Below are 18,252 nucleotides of genomic sequence, written 5' to 3'. Positions count from 1 at the left end.
TTTGTATGGAAAAAAGGTGAATTTCAAATCCCTACTTCATATAATACATAGAAATGTATTCAGATTTATTTATTCAGATTCCTTATAAATCTGAGTGTAAAAGAAAAACTAGTAAATAGAATAAAACAAAAAGTCGTCATCACCTTAGAGGATGGCAGATTCTTGAATAGGACACTAAAATAAAACAGTAAATTGGGTCACCTGGGTAGCACAGTTGGTTAAGCATCCAAATCTTGGTTTCAGCCCAGGTCATGATCTCAGGGTTGTAAGATTGAGCCCTGCTTTGCACGGGCTCCACGCTCAGCAGGGAATCTGCTTAAAACTTTCTCTCCCTTTCCCTCTGCCCCTCCTCCCAGTTCTCTTGCTCTTGCAAATAAATAAATCAATATTTAAAAATAAAACCCAGTAAACTCGACTAGATTAAAATTTTAAAACTTCTATTCATCAAAAGACATCATTAAGACAGTGAAAAGGCAAGTGAGAAAAGATATTTACAATATACAGTACTCAGACTCATTTTCAGAATAAAGAACTTTCACAATTAATAAGAAAAAAGGAAGACAACACAATGGAAGAATGAGCAAAATATTTAAACAGACATTGCCCAAAAGAAGATATCCAAGCAGCCAATAAATGTATGAAAATAGTGCACAATTTCACTGTTCCCCAAAGATGCAAATTAAAGGCACAATGCAGTACCACTACACCTTCACTGCCTCAGTCTATATGTGCTGCTATAACAAAACACCGTAGACAGAGTGGCTTATAGACAGCAGACAATCATTTCTCATAGTTCTGGAGGCTGGGAAGTCCCACAAGGTGGGCGTGTATGGTGAGGACGCACTTTCTGTTTCATAGATTGTGCTTTCTAGCTGTAACATTGACAAAGGATCTCTCTGGGGCCTTTTATAAGGGCACCAATCCATCATCATCTCCTAAAGCCCTCATCATCTATATACATCAAATTCGGGATTAGGTTTCAACATCTGAATTTGATGGGATGTATTCAAACCATATTCACCAAACATAGCTGAAATGAAAAAGAGAAACAGTGCCAAATGTGGGCAAGTGGTGGTATCTCCTAGGGCTCTCATATTCTGTGGTGGGTGTATATTTATCAACCCCTTTGGAAGTAGCAATTGAAGCTAAATATATACATACTTATGGCTTAGCAATCCTACTCCTGGGTAAATACCAATAGAATTGTGTGCATATATCCATCAAATGATCTTTAACAAAAGTATGCTCACAGCAGAACTATTAGTAATAGCTGAAAGCGGGAAACTGCCAAAATCTCCCTCAACAGTGGAATGGATAAATAAATTGTGATATAGTCATAAAATGGAGTACTATTTAGCAATGCTAATAAATAAACTATTATTACATGTGAAAACATGAATGAACCTCATAAACATATATTTAGTAAAAGAAGCGATACACAAAAGATTTTATATTTTTTTATTCCATTTATATAAAATTCAAAAAACAGGCAAAACTAATCTATGAGTTTAAAGTCAAGGTATTAGTTATCATTGCTTTCTACTGGGTGTTGGTGGGGAATGAGGGACTGGATAGCAGTGGGAGAGGGCACCCAGGGGATTTCTGGAGTGCTTGATGTTTTAGCTTTTTATCTAGATGCTGGTCAGGTAGGTGTATTCAGTTTGTGAAAATGCATCAATGTGTACACTTAGGATTTGTGCACTTAACTGTATGCATGTTATATTTAAATTAAATGTCAAAAAATTGTTGTGGTGATTAACTAAGTTAATAAATTACTAAGTTCAGTGACTATTATGTGGCAAACACCCACTATATGTTGACTTAAATTTCATAGCATAGTGACCAGTGATCATATAAGTCAAAGTGAGATACTCATTTAGCAGCACAAAAAGTAGATTTAAAAAACTGGGTCATGGGGGTGCCTGGGTAGCTCAGTCGGTTAAATGTCTGACTCTTGGTTTCAACTTGGATCATGATCTCAGGCTCATGCTGAGTGTGGAGTCTGCTAAAGATTCTCTCTCTCTGGGGATCCCTGGTGGCTCAGTGGTTTAGCGCCTGCCTTCGGCCCAGGGCATGATCCTGGAGTCCCAGGATCAAGTCCCATGTCAGGTTCCCTACATGGAGCCTGCTTCTCCCTCTATCTGTGTCTCTGCATCTCTCTCTCTCTCTCTCTCTCTCTGTCTCTCTGTCTCTCATGAATAAATAAATAAAATCTTTAAAAAAAAAAAAGATTCTCTCTCTCCTTTTCTCTCTCCCCCTCACCTCCTCTCTTAAAAAAAAAATGACTAGGTCACGCCCAGTAGGATGGCTATCATCAAAAACAAAAACAAACCAAAAAACTAGAAACTAAGTGTTGGCAAGGACGTGGAGAAATTGGAAATCTTGTACAATGCTGATGGTAATGTAAAATGGTGCGGCCATTGTGGAAAGTGGATGGCAGATTCTCAAAAATTTTTAATGGAATTAGCAAATGGCCCAGCAATTTCACTTCTGAGTATATACTTGAAAGAACTGAAAACAGGAACTTGAACAGAAATTTGTACACCAAAATGCAAAGCATCATGGTTCACAGTCACCAAAAGCTAGAAATAACACCACCAGTGGATGTCCCCCAGTGGATGAATGGATAAACAAAATGTGGTACATACAGACAATGGAATAGTATTCAGCCTTAAAAATGAATGAAATGTTGACACCTACTACAGCATGGATGAATCTTGAAGATGCTGTGCTAAGTGAGATAAGCAAGACACAAAAGGATAAATATTATTACCAAAAAAAGCCCTTTCTGCACTGCTGTGCAATATTGTCTTTGTCATAAATTAGTATGTTAAGTGACCTATATATGTCAGTCTATTTTCACACTCTTCCTTTACCTATTTGTCTATCCTTGCGTCAAAAACCACACTGTTTTAAGGGCTGTAGCCTTATAATATATCATGTTATATGGTAGTGTGACCCTTCTAGCTCTGTTCTTTGACATTATCTTGGCCTTTTATATTTCCTATATATTTTAGGTTCATTCTGCTTATCAACTTCCATTTTTAAAAAATATTTATTAGAGAGAGAAGGAGTGGGGGAGGGGCAGAGAGGGAGAAGCAGACTCCCCTGCTGAGCAGAAAGCCCGACTTAAGGCTTGAGGCTTGTGGCTGGATCCCAGGACCCCAGGATCACTACCTGAGCTGAAAGCAGACACTTAACCAACTGAGCCCCCAGGTGCCCCTCAATTTCCAGTTTTAAAAAAAATGCTGGGAGTTTGATTGGAGTTACGTGAAATCTATTCATCGATTTAAGGAGAAGAGCCAGCCTTTCAAGGAGGAACTATTATTACCTCCATTATTGAAATGAGAAAACTAAGATTTGGAGAGAGTCCGTTACTGGCCCAAGGTCACACAGCCAGGGTTCAAATCCAGCGCTGCACTTTTGTACCTCTGATTTCAGAGCTTTTGCATCAAACTGTTCCTTCCAAGTAGACTGAAGTATTTCTACAACTTCTGTCACGACTCGGACATTAAGCCTCGAGGATGGAGATGAGGCCACCCATGTTTGTATCTCCTCAGCTCCTAAACTGTGCCCAGGACCAGAGTGCTCAGTAAATATCCATTACGTGGTTTGTTAAATCAGTGAATGAGTAAGGGGATGAATCGCTAGCTTCTGAGAACACAACTGAATGCTGACAGCTAAATGTATTTGTATTTACCCCTTAGATACAAACACCTGAAACAAACAAGCAAAGAAAGCTAACACCAACCAAACAAAATTTTGTTTTGTTACATTTTAACTCCCAAGTGCCTAAGTCTTACCACAGTAAATTAGACCCAATGTGGAATTCTATCCCTGAAGGTGACATCCAAGGGCATGTGTTGGCTGGGAAGGTCCTTCATCCCTAACATCCACCTAACTGCTGGAGATTTCCTCCAGACCTCCATCCAGCGTGTTATCACTCTGATCCAGCTGCCAGGACCCAGTTGTCACAGCTACAGAGGCCATGTGATCAGTGTTGCTGGGTGGAAGGGGAGTTTGTAGGATATGGACTGCTCTGCATCCACTTCTCCTCCTGAACAGCAGTCTTGTTTCCTTTATTGGAATGATCTCTTCTGCACCAAGCATAGTCTTGTGGGGCCTACCTATCCCCAGGTGGGCAAGTGACCCACGCCTGACCAGTCTGATGTTCATTGCCTGGGAATAGGATCTTGAGCAGAGAGCAAACAAGCAGGGACTGGCTGCAGCAGTGCCCAGGCAGCTCCTCCAAGGGGATCACTGTTGACATTCCTCAACCATAATCCCCGGGCTCCAGTCAGTTCTCTGAGCCCCCAGTGGCCTTCCAATACATTTCTCTTCTTCTTAAGTTAGGTTGAGTCACAACCAAAAGAATCCTAACTGATACAGAATCTAATACTAGAAGTGGGCTGATACAAGGCTAAACTGAGATGTTTGGATGAAGGAGAGAATTTTTTTTTAAGATTTTATTCATCTATTCATGAGAGACACAGAGAGAAGCAGAGACATAGGCAGAGGGAGAAGCAGGCTCCCTGTAGGGAGCCCGATAAGGGACTTGATCCTAGGACCTAAGGATCACGACCTGAGCCAAAGGCAGACGCTCAACCACGGAACCACCCAGATGTCCCAGAAAGAATTGATGCAAGAATTTAGCGGTCCTTTTTTATGTTCTATAACCCTGTTACCTGTTAAGCCTTGAGACTCATACTATGTGCTTCCTGAGTCTTTAACATAAAAGATATTGTAAGAAAATTTCAAATTTTGGAGTGTGCTAGTAACTTTTTCAGCAAGGTCTTCCAAGAATGATTAAACTGAACCTGATCCATCTAAAAGTAAGAGAGGGGAAAAAAATACAGATTCACTAAGAGTTGCCTTTTTGCCAATGGTTTGTAGTTACAATTGTCTGCGAGTCTGAGAAAATCTCAATTCTCTACCCTCAAATCAAGGTTAGCAGAAGAAAGTTATTTAGAAGAAAGTGAGAAGAAGTTCTGTAGTTGGACCAGAGACACAAAGCAGAAAGTAAGATTAAGGCCTGGGAGAGACCCCTTCCCAGGTACCTCCTGTGATGCCTGGAACAAAGAAGTCAATGCACCCTTTGGGGAGGTGCAACAGGAGGTAGCCAGGGAGCAGCAAAGAAGAGCAGTTAGTCTCCACTAGGACTGTGGAACCAGCCTGCCTGTGTGTGCGTCGCTGCTCCACCGCTTGGGAACAGATTCTTTACTGCCCCATGACCCTTGTTTGCAAAGGGGGGGACAGCTCCTGTCTCATACGGTTGCTGTGAGGCTTAAGTCTACATAAAGCCTTTAGAACAGTGCCCACCCCATAGTAAGCAATCAGTAAAGGTTGCTCCTATTATTTTTGTTGTTATTGTGAGGAAAGGGGTACTTCTATGAGTCATTCCCACCTAGCTTGTTGTTTTAGATGATTCTCAAGTAGAGGCCAAGATAGAAATTAAAGCCTAGCCAGAGCATCTGGGCCTATTGCCAGGCCATGGCTGTCCTAGACAGGTCTAGTTCAAAGACTAAGACATGATAAGATGCCAGACTCTCGTTACTATCCATGGCATTAGCAAATAGTAGCAAATAAACCAAGATCCCATTTGATTTTTAAGGGCATCATTTTGCCAGAGAAACCTCAGACCTGGTCCACATGGTCTACGATAATGATTTCTACTCCTGAGCTCATAGCAGTAGGAAGAGAGCTGTTAAAACAGTGTAGCCCCCAAAAAGGCCATCCTCCTCCATGGACTTGTCATATGTCCATGAAAGACAACAAAGAAGGGATTTTCCCAAAGAGACGGGCAGGGGCCACAGAGGGCAAAGGGCAAAGGGAAGCCTTCTGGAGGACAGCACTGGGGAGGATAGATGCTTGGTGCTAAGGAAGGATGTCCATGTGATTTCTGGCAGGGAATGACATGGTGACTGCCGAGAGTTGTATCCTCTCCTTTCCTTTTCCAAATGAGAACTTTTAATGCAATTACCCTGTTCTCCCTCCATTACTGCTTATTGACTGTATCAGTGGGGATTCAATTTACCATTTAGCCTCACTGGACTGTAGAGGACCATAGCAGCTCCCCACACGAGGACCACAAATCACCCAGAGAACCAGACCACACGAAGTCCTGGCTTGTCTCTTTGGGAAAAAGAGGTTGACTGTGTTTGTTTAGAGAGTGGAGTTTTTGAAGATATATTTATAGGGATACAGGCAAGTGTGGGTATTGGTCATTTCAAGGGCATGGGCTGTACTGGTTGGATGTTTGTGCAACTCAGCATTTACTCACTCTTCTTCTGATAAAGTGACCCCTCCAAATGTGGTTTGGTTAGCATCATGATCCTGCCTCCAGATCTAGGGATGGTCTGTGATTCTCTTCAGCCAGTCAGCATATCTGATCCCGTGGCTATGTGAAGAGAACCAATGAAATTGGACACATATGCTAAGTCTGGAAAAAGAAGAGTCCTTCCCATCTCTCCCTTCATCTCTTTAATGGAAGTTGGAGGAGAGGACCTACCTTCTTCTGGATGCTGTCTTGTCAAGATGTGAGACGGGTGATCACTGTGGGTGATGGGAAAAGGATGGGATCCATCCTTTTCAGTTACGTAACTCAGTTGTGGTTTAAGGCAGTTTGAATTAGGTTTTTTTGTCACTTACAGCATAAGGAGTTCTAACAAGTGCACTAGCAGAGTTAGTGCTTTTATCTTTTAATAAGAAGAACTGTTATTTATCCAGAGCTGTATGGTTTACAAAGCATTTGCACAGACAATTCTCTTGATTTTGTCATCTCCTCTGCGGGGTAGGCAGACTGTGCATTATCATCTTTCTCGTACTACATGAGGAGACTGGGGTGGAGGGATCCTACTTTGCCCAAAGACACCCAGCCAGTAATTGGAGGAGCTGGGGCTCGATCCCAGGTGTGACTCCAGGAAAAAGTCTCCTGTTGCAACAGGGTTGCACAGAAGCCATCACAAAACACAGCAAGTCAGAAGAGATATAGACACACATCCAACCCACCTGATTTCTAACTTAGCCTCAGATTCTCAATCTCAGTGCCTGGGTTTCAAATCCTGAGCCCCAGTACAGCTGCTTCTGCGGGAGGGGAAGTGACTCCATTTGAGATATCTCTGGTGCAGTCAAGCGAGAGGTCATTTTCCCTTGTGGTTTCATTGATTTTTATGAGGAGGGAGTCTGTGATCTTAGTTGGAAATATTTATGCTTTAAGGAGAGAAATTTAGGGGGCTCAGTGATATCTGTAGGCCAGTCACTCCCAAGGACCTTCTTAATTTGGTGATTCCTCCCCGTGGGCCCCCTCCCTCTGTCTGTGTTCCAGGGCGGGATTGAGCAGCCAACGTATTTATGAGACTGGCACTCCAGAGCCCACGTGGAGGAGTAAATCACAAGTGAATGCACCGCCGGGATGGGGCAGCCTCCCTTGTCCTGGCGGCACTTCAAAGCTTCCTGAGCCATCCCTAAGAACAGCCCGTCTCAGGAGAGCTCCGTGCAACCCTCTGATGACTCTGGCCCCATATTCTCCAAGATGTGCAGGCTCTCCGTCCTTTATGTCTACACCCCTCTCCGGCGGTTAGCCATGCCTGTTGGCAGAAGGAGACACTGGGGCACAGGGAGGCTGAGGTTGCAAACTTAACAGGAGCTGGGCCCATCCTCCAGATGTCGGTCTGGGGTTTCATCTACCTGTGCTACAGACCTGAAGGGCCAGGACTTGTCTTGTCCCTCTGGGTAATCCCCATCTCTAGCACATATCCAGTAATAGCTAGCATTCGGTACCTTTTTGCGGAGAGAGTGGACAATTTTGCTGTCCCAGTGTTTATGCCAAATTTTATTAAAGCCCAGTTTGAATTTCCAATTCATTTAGACCACAGAGAACAAAGAATTTAAGATTCTCATCAACACTGCATATGTCCAAACTGATTCCTTAGTGATTTCTTAGGCACCAAATAAAAACATTTGATGTTAGTATAATTGCTTTGTTGTTAATAGACAGCAACCCATGACACTGGCCTAGCTATGCCCATCTCAGAGATGAAGAAACTGATACACGGAGAGGCTGGGTAATTTACCAAAGTCCCGCAGTTAAGTGACAAAGACAGGACTAAAACCCGGGTCTTTTCATTCAGAGTCCAGTATTCTTCTCACCCAAGGGTGTGTTTTTGTCCTGGCCTTCTGAGGGGCGCTGGAGAGGCTTCTGTGGAAGAAGATGGAACGAAGGAGGAGAAATCTCTGACTTTGAGGAAATGAAGCAGGAAAATGAGGGTTGCCTATGCTTATCCCATTTCCTGAGCACCTGCTGCACACCAGCCTCATGCTTCCAGGGGAAGACTGCCAAGGGAGTGGAAGCTTCCAGAGCCTCCCTAATGCAGATCTTCCCAAGAGCTTAGGGTAATGGGTGCCATCAGTTCACTACATGGAAGTATTTGAAACTCTAAGCTCATATATTAAGTATCTGATGGAGGTTTTCCAAATTTGACAACAACCCTGAAAAGGTGCCTGACATGTTGAATAATGAGTTGTAAAACTGAATAATACACTTTCAATAATCAAAATCAAATTTTGATCAGCCATGCTAAGAAAAGACCAAATTATCTCTCTCCTCTGGCTGGAAGATATATTTTTTTTAGGATTTTGTTCTTAAGTAATCTCTAGACCCAACGTGGGGCTTGAACTCATGACCCCAATATCAAGAGTTGCATGCTCTACCAACTCAGCCAGCCAGGCGCCCCTGACTATGGAAAATATTGCAAAATCTTTGTCATGTTGACAAGTGATCAAAAAGTATGCAGTTAAAATGTAGGAAAGAATGTATTTTAAAGAGGTATGGTTAGGTGACTTTTTTAATTGTCATTTTTCTGAATTTTGTGATATTTGTGGTATTTACCAGCTTTTAAAATGTTTGGGGTTTTTGACATTTCTAATTCTAAATAAATGTTCATTTTGTGCCTAATTTATCCTTGTAATTTTGCATTCTCCTTTCATAAAGAGGGCCCTGTCAAGTTGTGAAGGTGTCAGGCCCTATGCAATTTGAGTCTGTCCCTGCTTGGGTCATCTCATTTAAATTATAATAACTCTTTGGAAGAATTATTATTGTTATTTTCATTTTACAGATGAAGAAACTAAGGTTTAGAGATGATCATTTTGCCCCAGATCCCAGAAAATGGAAGAGATCAAAGCCTGGTTTCAAACTCAGATTTGTCTCAAAGCCCTTGCTCTTCCTCCTACGTTCCTATCTGAACCAACTCATTTGTGGAAACTCCTTGCCAATCCAGCCACTTTAATGCTTTGGGAATCCATGGTTTTAAAGTGTGTACACAAACCCTTTGATTCTTTTCCCTCCCTAACTCCCCTCCCCTAGAGGGCAGGGTGGACTTTCTTCTAACAAATAGAATATGGAAGAAACAATGGTGCCTGGTGGGGTCTTAAACTGCGCTGTGGCTTCCTTCTTGCTTTCTCTCTCTTGGATCGCTTACCACAGGGGGAAGCTAACTATTGTGTCAGGAAGACACTCAAGAAGCCCTACAGAGAGGTCCTCAGGTGAGAAATAGGCCTCCAGTCAACAGATATGTGATGAGCTATCTTGGAAGCAAACGCTCCAAGCCCCAGGCAAGCCTTCAGATTACTGTGGTCCAGCCAACATCTTTACCACAGTCTCATGGGAGACCCTGATCCATGAAAGGAGGAATCCAGCCTGAAAGCCAAATGCCCACAGCCCTGATGGGCCCTCGTGTTCACCTACTAGGTGTGGAGACAGCTGCACTGTATCCTCTGTGACCAGAAACTCGATCTGCATGTGGTGGGCCAATCCCATGAGGTCTGTGGACACCCCAAGAACAAAAAACACCTGGTCTGAGGAAAGGGGACAACTGCAGAGGCTTTGAGTGGCCACTCCACGTGTCCCAGAGGAACTCTCGTGCCTAGGCTACTCCCTTGTGTGGGGACACCCACAGGGCTCTGTGGATGCAGATTTGACAGTGACGTGGGGATGCAGGAACTACCCTGTGGGGTCTTTTGGGGGATCCAATCCTGACCCAAAGTGAGGGACATTATAGGAAGGATGCCAACACATGCATTTTCTGGCTTGTCCGGTGGCCCCTATCTGAAAGTCTTCTCTGTGCCCTCCCATTTCCTTCTTGTCAGATCAGGGGTTCCCAGCTGGGTACACCTCTCCCTGCAGGGTCTTCAGGTCCTCACTTGCTAATAGTGAGCAAAGGGGGAATCAAGTCTCCTTGATTTGTCATTGGCATTCCCAGGATATGGGGTTTTTGATGCCAAAATGGGGACAATCCTGGGCAAATGGGAGAGTTGGTCACCTGCTGTCTTTTAAATAAGCAGGAAGCCAGATAAACCCGGATGGTTGTTTTAAATAAAAAATTAATGATAATATTTATTATTCACCTTCAAGAGAGCTTATCTTAACAATAAATAAAGCCTTTTTGTACTGCATTTCTTCAGGAAAGTCCATACCTCTTTCAGTAGGAGGAAATGGAAGGGAAAAAGAAAACAGAGTTCTGTTTCCTAGACTTGTCCTCTCTTTCTTAAAGTTCAGTTCTTCTTCTTTTAGAAGTGCTTTCTTTAGAAGCACTTGCAAATGATAACTCACCTGAAAAACTGTGCTTTTCTATAAAAACAAGTAAGGTGAGAGGTTAAGTTGTCCTGGGAATAAACATGCATACAAGCAAGAAAGCTATTTAATTTAAAATGCTAGCTATTTAATTTAAAATGTCTTCACAGGACATCTAATTTTTACAGGCTTGCCCTCTTCTTGACTATTCAGTATCAGCCTACAAAATCCATCGGGCAAGAAAAGTAATTTTTTTTTTTTAAGTGCTTAGCGTAATTTCTATCAGGAGTCTCCACTGTATCATGGTGGTGGGAATTCCATCCTAGCCAATTCTGGAGTCCTCAACTTTTCTTCAAGGTTGCATCTGAATTCAGGTTTGGGAGACCTAACATATCGCTGAGGTACAGGGCAAGGATCAGGGCAACTGCTCATACTATGAGCAAATTCTTACTGAGCACCTGTGCTACGTCAGACACTAAGTGCTTTATGCATTCTCTCTTTTGATCTCAGATCAGTATTGATCTGCACCATTTTAATGCCCATTTTACACATGAGGCACAGAGAAAAGACTTACCCAGGTAGTAAGAGGCAGAGCTGAGATTTGAAACGTAACAGCCTGGTTCTAGAGGCAACCCACCTAAGGTCATTCATTTAACAAATATTGATCAATCACCTATTACCTGACCCAGACCCACAGGCTGGAGCAGTGAATTAAATCGAACAGACACCACCCCCTCCACCCCCCCATCAAGGAGTTCCCATCCTGGTCTCTATGCCCCGCTGCCTCTTTGCAGCAGCCGTGAGACATCCACATCCCAATGCTGATCCCCTAGGCAGCCTTTCTCCTTGTTCCCATTCTAGAGGACCCTTCAGACCTAGGGACCCTCTTTTTACTTCCATACCCCTCCTAGGGAGATGAGCATTCATTGTGCTGTGTGCACCGTGCTGGCCAGAGGGGGACTTTGCAGGGCTAAGACCTCTTCTATGTGCAACTGCTTTCAAACCCAGGGCATTGGGCTCTCTCACCATGTTAATGCCCAGGGAACAAGTCAACAAGTCCAGGGCCATGTCAGGCACCTCTGACCTGCACACCTGCTATCTGATCGCACAACTTGCCAGACATCTAGCTCAAAGGAGGAACAAGGTCCGGTGCTCCATTTCTCAGGGGTCTAGCACACCTCTTTCCTCCCCCTATCTCCTTTCCTAGAGGCAGGAAAACTGGCTCTAACTCACCTGGTTTGCTCTACATGCTGAGTTTCTTCACAGCCACAGATTTTTGAGTTTCAAAACCCTAAAGCCTTCTTTGCTCTCTACAGAAAATGCCTCCAACTGGCTGTGTGTGACTGATTCCAAGTGGCAGAGGGGTCAAACAGGGAATAACAGAAATATCAAGCGGAATGAAACCACCAGTCAATGTTGCATGACATTTCTGCCTATCATAATTTCTGCATATCAGGCCCTGTAAATAAATACTTTTCATGCATTATTAATGTTCACAATAGCTCTGACACACACCTCTTTGTGCCTCAGTTTACTCACTTGTAAAGTAGGAATAAAAATAGTACCCACTTCATAGGTGGCTGAGAAGAATGAGCAAAAAAGTTTCCAAGTGCCCTGAATGATTTCTGGCAAAGAGAAAGTGCCGCATAAAATGTTAGTCATTAATATTATTGTAATAATTTCTTGTCATGTTCATTTTGCCCTTTACACACATTATAGGGCGAGGACGTATTTTAAAAGCGTGTGTCTCTATCCTTCGCACGTGCCAGGGTCTGGCACATATTCAGTATATGCTGAATTTTAATTGAATGAACAAAATGTTGTGCTTTGTGTTCTGTCTCTTAAAAAAATCAGATTTGCTGTGGTTAAGTCACTTGACTTCCCCCTGCCTTCCACCCTCCACCATCCCTTGTAGGAGATTGTATTTCTTAGAGTTGTCAGAGCTGGAAAAGACCTGGGAGATCCTGTGGTCTAACCTCAGTTTACAGAGAAGGGTTTTGAGCCCCAGGAAGGGAAAGGGAAGTGCCTGTGGTCACTCGGTTAGTACCAAAGGAAGGAGTTATAATCCAGCAGACTGGAGAAGTCTAACCACATCTTGTTCATGGCCATTCTCTGACAAATAGAGCTCATCCCTTCCTTGTACTCATTACTCACTGACAACACTTCATGGACACCCACCCTATTACATGCCTCAGGGGGGCCTGGATGACTCAGTTGGTAGAGCATGCAACCCTTGATCTTGGAGTCAGGAGTTCGAGGCCCATGTTGGGTGTGGAACCCACCTCTTAAAAAAATAAATAAAATATTTTTTAAAAAAATGGATAGAGGCCTCAGTGCTACCTAGGTCAGGGTTTAAATCCCAGGTGCATCATTTCGAGGTGCACCTTAATTTACCTTTTAGATAAACTAAGCCTTCATTTTGTTGGTTTCTAATGGGGGTAATAATAGTGTGTAGGAGCTCTGTGAGGGTGAGATGAGCTAATGTGTTAATGTCTCTAGCACATCATAGAAATGCTTGTTTCCTCCCTGTCTTCCCCACCCCCTGTTCTGATAGCAAACCAGAGAAATGGAAGACAGGACCCTTCTTCCAGGAGGCTATCATCAAAGATATCACCGTATATCTTTCCAAGAATGAAGAAGCTGGAGCAGAGTTGAGCTGAAGGGAACATCAGTGCAGGTGGAAAGTTAATAGGGGATGTCTTACAGAAGAGGCAATCCTATAGTTCCAAAAGAGAGAAATAAGGTGGATGGCCAGAGGGCAGCATAAAGTTTATCCAGTGTGCTTTCCTGAGAGACCATCTGTATAAAGTAGCCTTCCCTCACTCTCTCCTGCATACCCTATCTTTTTTTATCCACGGCACTTACATTGCTGGCTCACGCATTCATGTTTCTGGAGTGGTCTGCATTCCCAACTAGAATGTATGCTCCGTGAGAACAGAGACTTCTGTCTTACGTTCAGCGCTCCAGATCCTAGAACAACATCTAACGTATAATAGCTGTTCAGAAAATATTTGTTGAATGAGTAAGGAGTGACAAGTTACAAAGGTGGGAACTGAACTATCTTGGGAGGAAAGGAAAGAGTCTATGTTTAAACTATTGAGAAATACCGTGGATGGTGGTAAGGTACTCAGTGCTGAGACGTGATCACTTCCTATGGCAAAGGGTGACCTGTGCTGTGGAGCTGGTGGAGTAGCTTCGCTCTCTAGAAGGCCCACATTCCTGACCTTTGGCCAGCTCCTCTCACTCTCCTACCAGCTGGTGAGCCTAGAGAGATAACCTCCCCCCTGCCCAAGACTCCAGGTGCCTTCAGGTTAGCCCTTTACGCAGGGGTCATCTGTAGTCACTGCATTTGACTTGGCTGAGTGTTGGCCCAGTGAGAGCAAAGCGTTGGAAAGACCAGATCCTCAGAACCCACAAAGAACATAACCGAATCACCAAGCATCTTGTTTGTGTTGGGGGGTGAGGTAAACTCTAGGAGCCTTCACCCATAAAACTGTCTGCAGTATTGAAAACATGCTTCATAAAAACTCCCTGGTGACCAGGAATGTACCCTTCTCACGTGGGATGGAACTAAAAACATCTCGAAAACCTGAATTACGGCGGCTCGCCTAGTTTTGCTGGTGTACAGCAGGGGGCGCGGTTGCTACAAATGTTAGTAGTTAAACATTGACTCCCTTATAACCTGATTACCAGCTCACCGTGTTTACAGCTTTGCACAGACACTTGGCCCTGGTTCTTAACACTGAATAGTTAACAGGTGTGCCAGGAGAAGAACCTGGCTTACTCAAACCGTTTGAAGGATAACACTCTCCTGGTTGGCATCCTCTTGACCATAACTAGTTCTCTTTTTACAAAAATGTTTTCATCTGTATCCGTTCTCACCAGGTAAGATAAGCTTTCCTCCCAAAGAGCTTATTTATCCCAAGGATTAATGTTTGGTGCCCTGAGAATCCCTGGGTTAGAAGAATGCCCTGCTGCCCGAAATGAGGAGGCCTAAGTCCCGCCCACTGGCTCGAAGAAAATCTGGACAATACTTCTGGATCAAGCCCAGTCCTCCCAAGAACTGACCTTATTAGGGCTGCAAGGGAAGTTGTCTGGGGAAACTGCTCCTTGGCTTCCCTTGGAAGTGATACACAGTCATTGGAAGAAGAAGGCTGTCCCCTGGAGATCCCAAAATCTCATGGGTGGATGAGAGCTTCTGAAGGCCAGCTGTGGCAGGGATGGTCACCTGTTTAGGGACCGGACCACAGATTTGCATTTCTAAGAGTGCAGAGCTTACAGAATAAGGAGTGAACAAAGGGTGCCCTCCTTACCTCCAACCCTTCACCCTCTCCTAAAGCAACAAGCAAGCCCCCAAGGCTGGCTCAGCTTCACCAGATCCTGCTTGGATGGCCTTGGGATGCTTAAGTCGCCACATGAGTCAGGAGAGTACCAAGACTGGGGACATGCAGATACTTTGCTCTTTTCTGGAGTCTTGGACCTTCACTGTTTCCAACAAGCTTGCGCCTAGTTCTTCTAGCAAAGGAGGGCAGTGAGCTCCCAAGAAGTTCTAGTGCTCCTCATGGCTCAAGGACATGGAGACCCCACATCCAGGCCGACTCGGGATCTTAGGACCAAGCAAAGGGAGCAGCCAGGAGGTCCCTTCTGGCCCCTCACCTCCCTCTCCCTTCTTCCACACGACTCCAGAGGATGGAGGTGCCAGAGAGAGAGAGGCTGGGAAACAAAGGTGGCTTTCACCCAGAGCCAGCTGAAAAGGGACAACTGTGGCAGGATCTGCAGCCCTGAAGCAGGGTGCCGTCCTGTGACTCTGAGCTCAAAAATGTGTGAAATTTCTTTTTGCTGGGTATTGTACATCAAGCGGAACCTGTTCTCAGAGAAACATTCCATTTCACAGACCCTAATGGCTTTCCTCTGTGCTGATGCATTAATGAGGCTCCGGCTCGTTCTAATCAGAAGGAAGCCATGCAGATAATTGCCTGAATTTTTAATTCAGGGTTATGATAGGGGAATCAAAGTCACACTGCAGTTGCTGAGGCTGCCTCTAGTTCCGGGCCATTGACTTTTGCAATTTTCTTTGATTTCCCCCCCTCCGTCTCTTTTTCCCCGCCCCCACTGAGTCTCTCTCTCTCTCTCTTTCTCTCTCTCTCTCTCTCTCTCTCTCTCAGGCTTGGTAGAGACTGACAGTTTCGGGGTGGGGCAGGGTGGAGGAATAGGGACAGCCCTTGGGGTCTCCTGTACAGTCTCTCTTCCTCCTCCTTCACTTTTTAAATCCCCACCCCCACCCCATGAAAGAGTGGATGCGGCCTGCACCTGTCACCCCAGGGCTGGTTCTGGGAGAGTGCTCTGCAACTAGCCCCCCCACTCAGGGTCTCCATGCCCGTAAGCAAAGACAGGAAATTTGCCCCAGGAGAGGATCTCCCTTGGCAATTTACTTCTCATTTCATTTCAGTTCTTTGGGGGCAGGGGAGAGAAATGGAAAAGGAACAGGGGAAGAAACCAGGTGACCGGAGCAGCTAGCTCAGTGTCTTCCAGTTCCCTGCACAGGTGATTGCTCTAGGTTGGTGCTGGGACCAAGGGCAGATGAGAAGCTGGCGGGATCCACATGCGGGGTTTTTCCTAAATTACCTATCCCCCGACCTAGCAATCACTGAGAGCTAGAATTTCAAAGAATTTGCAGAACTCTGAGAACTTACAGGTGGTGGAAAGAGGTGAATTCAAACTGGTTGTAATGATACGCCACCAACCAGCACATAAACAAGAAACCAGACGCTGGTACCGAAAGAGGCCCGCTGATGTTGGCCACTTTTTCCAGTCTCCTGGACCTTGGAGTGACAGAGAATTTGCCAGGGCGAGAGTCAGCCTTTCTGGCTCAACTCCAACCAGGCAAGCTGGCTTTTCCAGGAGAGCGACTGTTCCTCCAAGGGAAAGCTCTTCCAGCACCTCTTGGGCTGTCGATAGCAACACTTAGAAGTACACGTTTATACTTCAAGCCAGTAGTAGTAGTAGAGTGGGTCTTCCCCTTCCAGACTGGGCAGCTGAAGCGCTGGGCACCAGTCATGTGCCTCTAAGAGCAGAATCTATTTCCACATCTCTGATTCTTTGTAGGTTCCGGATTCCTCCATTTGGGAGAAAGATAAGGCACTTGGGCTGTGACTGAGCATCTTCTAGCCAACAAAAGACTTGATGCCATCTTGTTCCACTTAATCCTGCCAAGTGCCTTGTGAAGGAGAGGTGACTGCCTCGACTTTACAGATCAGGAAAATCAGGTTCACTGGAGAGAAACAGAAATGGTACCCCCATCTGTACCTCACCTTCCAGTGGAAGCTTTCTTCTGTAGAATCCTGAAGTGTCTTTAAAGATGCGTTCTCGGGGCTTGGGTGATGCTATTGCTAACACAGTCTTTCCAACTGCTGGCTGCAGCCTTCCGAAATTATAAGGAGCAGTTGCCTTTAATATGCTGGTGGAATTTGCCCTCCATGAGGTTTTTGTTTCCTCAATAAAATCTCACCTCATGCTTGAATAGCACCTCTCTCCCAAGAATGCCAAAGCAACTGTAAATATGCTCTGCAGTCATCCAAACACTAAGTGATAAAGGGGAGAAGACTGAACTCCTTAAGAACATTCCATCTCTGTCCAGCTTGTGATATTTTAAGATGCTACAGAGTGTCTCAAAGGATGTTTGTGAACTTCTGTTGAACTAATGCGAAGTCACTGTCTATTTCTTTTAATCAAATGAGCGCACAAACAGAAAAGACTTGTGCTTTGGGACACCTGTAGGCAGAGTTAGGGTCTCACTTATTCATCCAGTCAGCAAACTGGTTGGATATGCGTACCTATTATTTGCCAGGCACTGAGGTCACTGAGATGAAAGATGGAGTCCTGCCCTCCTGGAGGCCACAATTTATGGGGTAGATGGAAGAGTAAAAAATTTCCGTGCCGTGTAGGGGTTATGGCAGAGGGAATTAACAATATCCTATGAGCACTAAAAGGAAATCCTGAATTCAAGCTAATAAGATGATGGTGAAACTACAACAAAATTGAGAGAAACAGCATAATCCCTTTTTCCTGATCCCATTCTAAACTTTGGTCTCTTCCCATCTCAAGAACCATCTTTCTCTTAGTGCCTGGGAGACGCAGGCCACCCCCTAGGTCCTGTGCATTCCAGCTTCAGTCCTGTGAACTTGAGAGTTAATGATTAAACTGGGCATTGGTGCCATGGCTTCCTTGGGGTAAACTGGGCTGCTCAGTCCTGGAAACTACCAAGTTCCTGGCTCTGCCCCAGCCCAGGATAGGCTAGAGACAGATCCAGTCCCTATACCCACATGCAGCTCATTTTCAAAGCTGGCTGTGGTCTCAACGTGCAGTCACGAAGCCTCCTGTTAGAAGGATGGAGTGCTGTGGTATAGTAGAAAGGGAGGTGGAAAAGAAGAGAGGGGTCTTGGGTACAAATCCTGGTTGTGTTGACTAATCAGCTGAGTGACCTTCAGACAGTCTCCTTACCTTTCCTGGGTTTCACGTTCCCCCTCCATAACAGAAGGTTGGACCAGCATGTGCCTCACTCTCTCCCATCTGCCTGCCTTTGCACATGTTGTTACCTTTGCCTGGTACACCCTTCCTGGCACTCTTGCCTTCCTACTCATCCTTCAGCTTACTCACCCTTACTCAGCCTTCAGCCTTCCTCAGGA

At 44.7% G+C, this 18,252-nt stretch overlaps 1 long non-coding RNA gene across 2 annotated transcripts in view; it reads right to left on the bottom strand.

Annotated features, from left to right (window-relative positions):
* Positions 1 to 17,762, bottom strand: part of LOC112655295 (uncharacterized) — a 32,769-nt gene extending 15,007 nt beyond the window's left edge. For both annotated transcript variants that reach the window (XR_007413021.1, XR_007413022.1), the window contains exons 1-2: positions 16,261 to 17,762; positions 14,636 to 14,795 (exon numbers count right to left, since the gene is read on the bottom strand). This is a non-coding gene — a long non-coding RNA (uncharacterized LOC112655295). The remainder of the gene's footprint in view (positions 1 to 14,635; positions 14,796 to 16,260) is intronic.
* Between the last annotated feature and the right edge of the window lie 490 nt (positions 17,763 to 18,252).

This window comes from Canis lupus, chromosome 9 (genome assembly GCF_003254725.2).
Source record: "Canis lupus dingo isolate Sandy chromosome 9, ASM325472v2, whole genome shotgun sequence".
NCBI classification, from domain to species: domain Eukaryota; kingdom Metazoa; phylum Chordata; class Mammalia; order Carnivora; family Canidae; genus Canis; species Canis lupus.
The sequence above is the reverse complement of the archived record's forward strand: the minus strand, read 5'-3'. Positions and strand labels throughout refer to the sequence as shown.